The 5339-nt window shown below is 35.6% G+C and overlaps 1 pseudogene; it reads left to right on the plus strand.

Moving 5' to 3' along the window:
- Positions 1–613: 613 nt before the first annotated feature.
- Positions 614–4983, plus strand: LOC129299785 (E3 ubiquitin-protein ligase At1g63170-like; annotated as a pseudogene).
- The last annotated feature ends 356 nt before the right edge of the window (positions 4984–5339 follow it).

Genomic DNA, 5339 nt, shown 5'->3' on the forward strand with positions numbered 1-5339 from the left:
TTTCATCACTAAGTTTATATGCATTCCGGAAAAAATCCCACAACCATGCTGTAAATGTAAAAATTTGTGTATATATGCAACCAACTATATATTATTTTTACAGGTGATAAGTGATAGGGGAAAGGTTTTTATCAGCTAATATTTTTACATTAATTTTCCATTATTATATAATATATAATTTTTTTTAATATCACAAACTTTACTCATTGAGTAACTAACAGTATAGACGTATGTTGTTCTGTCAACGTAATCAAATAAAATTACTGTCAATATCATGAATTGCAATGTTGTGAAAAAGACTAACAATTCACACAATTACGTCTCTCTTTTGCCTACATAAAAATAGTTTTAATTTCAATTTTCTAAGATTTCTAGATAAAAAATATCAAGCCATCTTAAAAATTTAAAAAATCTTAAATCAGTAGAATCTCAACAACGAAGCTGCTCGACTCATATCAGAGCTCCAAAGTCATATCCGATCATGTGATTCTTCACCGTTGGATTAAATCTCTGCATTATGGTATGCCTTTCTCCGAATCTTACGGCAACAATGGCTCCACGTCATCCAAACAGCTCTAATGATTTAAATGTTTCACCTCTCTTTCACTTCCGATGCGTGTTTCCGAAAGCAGTGAAGCACAAGAAGAAAAACAAAATTTTGCTGACGTCTGCACTTTGTACTATTTCTCTTTCCTTAGGAAATGGGAAATCTGAAGGAACACCAACGAAACCAAGCTTCGAAGCCTTCTATTACACTCTTAAGTTGAATCAGGTCTAGATTTTCTCTTTCACTCTTTCCGCATAGAAATGTCTCATCTTTTATTCATTTATTTTTTGAAGCGCGAACTTTTTTTCCTTAACTTGGGTTTTCATGCTATCTTTTGATTTGGGATATTTTCTCGCTGAATTTGAATAATTCCGTGTTGTTATAAATTCCGTTTTGAGACAATCGGTTTGATGTGTCAAATGTGTGATTATCTCAAGTTTTTCTGTTGCATCTGTGAGATAGGTGCAATGCTGATTTGAAAGACTATCCTGTAAAATATAGATTGTATTTAATTAGGTTTTATAAATTCAAGTAGTTGGGTTGAATTGGAAGACTGTTTTTTAAGTTTTCTTTCTTGTTTGATTCAATGCCTCTTCTGTAAGCATCAAAATTTAGTTCAGATTGTCATTTTTATGCCCATTTAGAAACTTTCTCAAATGACTGATGCCAGTTTTATGCAGTTTCTCCATTTAGTTTTATGCTGATTTCACACCCTTAATAAGTTTTTGTGATATTTTGCCAACCTAGGAGTTTTGAAATTATCTTCTTATATACTAAGGCCTACTTCATGTTGCAGCAATGATAATGATCTGTTATTGGGAGTGGCCAAATCTCTCACGCTGCTACTTTACTTTCCTTCCTTCTTTCTTTCTTTCTTTCTTCTTTCTTTTTTTTATACCATTCCTCTTGCTTTTGGCAAGCTAACGTTAGCTATCATCTGCTAGTTGTTTGAATTTATATGAAATGAACAGAAACGTTATCCTTATATTTTTTCCCTGCCTGAGCATTAATAATATTTGAACTATGAACCATTCATTATTTGCCTTTTATCATTTAAACAGGATAGAAAGTCCTCTAAATTGTGTGGTGCTAAGGGCTGCAAGGATCTTGGTTTTCTTCATTCAGCATATTTGTTTACATGACCGGGAAGCAAACTACAAGAAGGCAGCTAAACGTTGGAACCTTGTCACTACCATTGTTTGCCCTATTGCCTTCTACTTTGGTTGACTAAAATACATGGATGTTACCTCTCTCGGACCAAATAGTAACACCCAAACTGATCAATATCCTTTGCTGATGGAGCAGCCAGAAGCCCATAATGGTCATCAGCATGTAATTGACATTACACAAATAGTAATGACTTATCCAGCTCTACTCAAGATGATCAACATGCTGAAATGCATTTGCCACAAAATGAAGATCAACCATCAGTTGGCTCACAAGTTTCTGCTCATCAATCATCTTCACCTTCATCATCCAGGTTAAACTCTACAAATTCCTCATCGACAAGAAGAGGTGAGGGATATGGTCATCACAGAAGAAGCCCACTGAATTCTGGACTATGGATTTCTGTTGAGCTTGTAGTCACTGTGGGTCAGATCATAGCATCTATTGTTGTCTTGTCAATATCCAGGAATGAAAATCCCAAAGCTCCACTATTTGCATGGATTGTGGGTTATGCATCTGGTTGTGTTGCTACGCTTCCTATTCTTTACTGTCGTTATCAAAACCGTAATCAAAACAGTGGACGAGATTTATCTCAAACATCTCAAGGATCTTCTGGAGGCAATCCTCTGAACGGACATCTTATACTGCCATCTCTGTTGCTCATGTTTCAGACGAAGAGAATGGTCGTGCTGCAGAACCAGCTACAGGAAACTCTGGGATTCCTGGAGCCTTTAGTTCTAGGTATTCTTTTTCCTAGTTGAGATTTAAATCCTACTTATTTCTTCCGTCATGCATATTGCTATTCATGTTTTTCACTCTTAGTTAATAGTTAAATAATCCTTTTAGTTTCCTCTTATGACAATGTTGTGGCTAATGTTTGATGGGTATTATTTAACAAGAAGAAACTTTAAAATTGATGTTGCATCACTCCACGTTATTTGTACATGTTGCCAATTTCTTATTCCCCTCTCTTCTCTACTCTAAGCTCTAAATGCTTGAAAACTTTTGTATAGAAATGATGGGAGTTTGAGTTGTTGATGTGAACTTTTAAATTAATTAGTCTGTTTTATGCATTTTACAAGGTTCCAATTCTTTGAGAAGCACACACCATTCTGGACTTGAAGTTTCTTAATGCAGATATAGAAGATGTTAAGGAAGAAAAGTGAGGAATTTTAAAGTGGGCAACCCTTATTGTGGAGCACAGCATTTTACAGCTTTTTTGAGCCAAGTGCCTGTCCACTCAGATCCCGTTCAAATTTTGAAATCTTAGCAAAATGTGGGGATCAGATTCATCATTTGATTCCATGCACACATGAAAAATAAAATTATATCTTCCTTATATCATATTACGTCTTTATAATAGCCGTGAATGCAAAAGCCTGTGGCTGTGGCTCATGGGTTGTTAACATGTCTTGGATTTCATATTCTTCTTAATTTAATTTATAAGCTTTTTAATTGATTAAAAGCATGTGGAGAAGGAGAAATCTTTCAAAAATATAGGAGCTATAACGCCTGCCCTTTTCCCCTTGTGTTATTGAATGTTAAATTCAAACAACAAAATTGTTGATATTATCTGTGTTTAACATTTAGTCATGCACTTAGCTGAGAAATCTGTTGCTGAACTGCAGGTTTAATGGTTTAGCAGACCATTTCAAGATGGCCTTAGATTGCTTCTTTGCAGTTTGGTTTGTTGTGGGCAACGTTTGGATCTTTGGAGGTCATTCTTCGCCTTCTGATGCTCCAAAATTATATAGGTACTTTCCCACACTATACTTTGCAGTACCAATATTTTAATTTTCCCAAGTCTTAAAAATATCGTGGGCTTCCTTTCAGGTTATGTATAGTGTTTCTTACCTTCAGTTGCATTGGATATGCTATGCCATTTATACTATGTGCAACAATTTGTTGCTGCCTACCTTGCATAATTTCTGTTTTGGGAATTCGAGAGGACTTTTCTCAAACTAGAGGGGCCACAGTTGAATCTATTAATGCCCTGCCTATATATAAGTTCAGATTGAAGAAAAACGAAAATAGTGATGATCAGAATGGAAATACAGCTATAGATGAAGGAGGGACCTTGGCTGCGGGGACAGAGAAGGAGCGATCCATATCAGGAGAAGATGCTGTAAGTTTTTTACCTGCTTAACTTATTAAAATCATGAACTCATTTACCTATTTTGTTCTGGTGCTACTGTAATCCAATGTTTAAAATTTGAATAAACTGGTAGGTGTTAACAGGCAATGTTGTGTTCTGTAAAACTTTTAGCCTTTAGTATTTAATTGTTGGTTGCGATAATATCAGGTAATAATCTCCTCCCTTTAAGTTATCTCATATAATCTCTATCAGAGGCTTGTAGCTTTATTTGTTGTTATTCCCCGTGTAATGGCAACCCATGTAAAATGCCATTCTGTTCCGTAATAATGGAAAGGAGCCAAGAAATATTGAGACACCTTGCCAACGAAAGTATGAAGTAGAATATTTAAATATGAGCAGAATCTAGACGTTAACGTCTGAAGAATGGGCTTCTGCATTCCTAGGAGCCTTTATGATTGATGATCCTTCATGGAAACTGCAGACGGTGCCTCCTCTATAAATATAGAACTATATATATATATATATATATTCTATTTTGGCCCAAATATTTCGTTGTAAATTTAACTTAGGCTTACATTAGCCTTCTGAAATATGCGCAGGTTTGTTGCATTTGTTTGGCAAATATGCCGATGATGATGAGCTTAGGGAGCTACCCTGCTTCCATGTCTTTCATGTTGAGTGTGTTGACAAATGGCTCAAGATAAATGCATCTTGTCCTCTCTGTAAAAGCGAGGTCGGTGTGAGTGTACTTTCGGCAGGGGAGTCCAGTCAGCATTAGAGTAGAATGGTTGCCAGGTCAGCCACGAGTTTCCTACAAGGGCTGGTAGTTGCTTTTCTGAAGAAGTTCATACACCCAAATGAAGTTGCCGCCTTTAATGCGAGCGGCAAGCATTTGGACTCTGCTTTTCAGTGTCATACATGCGGCATGATAGCTGAAGATAGATTTCAAGTTTTTTCATATGTTCGATATATGTATTTGTTATAAACCCGTGAAATGTTTATAATGTCATTCACCTCCCATCTCTGCTCACCTTCTTGCCCTCACCTTTCCCCAACTTTCATTTACTTTTGAAGTCTTGTTGCTAGAATTCTGTTATAATTTCCTTATTCCTTCCTCAGTTCACGATGTGTAAATATATACAAAAAGTTAATGAAAGGTTGACTTGAATTTGAAGCTCTCGATCATGCTCAGGTTTCGTTGTGGTATGAGAAGTAAGTGTGTATTTGATTGATATTTTTTAGGGCTTGTTGAAGAACATGTCAAATATTGACAAGTGCTCCACAGTATCAAAGGATAAAGGTAAAGAATTCAATGTGGTAAAGATCAGGTATTAGTGCTTTGATTTTTTACGTGGGCTTCATTCTCAGTGCATGATGATGCAGGTTGATGAAAACTAAACAAAACTATTTATACCAAACCGATCCGATAAAAACTGATCAAAATCAATTATTAAAAAGATTTGGTCTAATTTTAAAAATTTCAAAATTGAATGTTTTGGTTTTGGTTTCGTGCTTATGGAACCTGAACCA

This window comes from Prosopis cineraria, unplaced genomic scaffold (genome assembly GCF_029017545.1).
Source record: "Prosopis cineraria cultivar Desert tree isolate PC_DT_omini unplaced genomic scaffold, ASM2901754v1 PC1298, whole genome shotgun sequence".
Classification (NCBI taxonomy): domain Eukaryota; kingdom Viridiplantae; phylum Streptophyta; class Magnoliopsida; order Fabales; family Fabaceae; genus Prosopis; species Prosopis cineraria.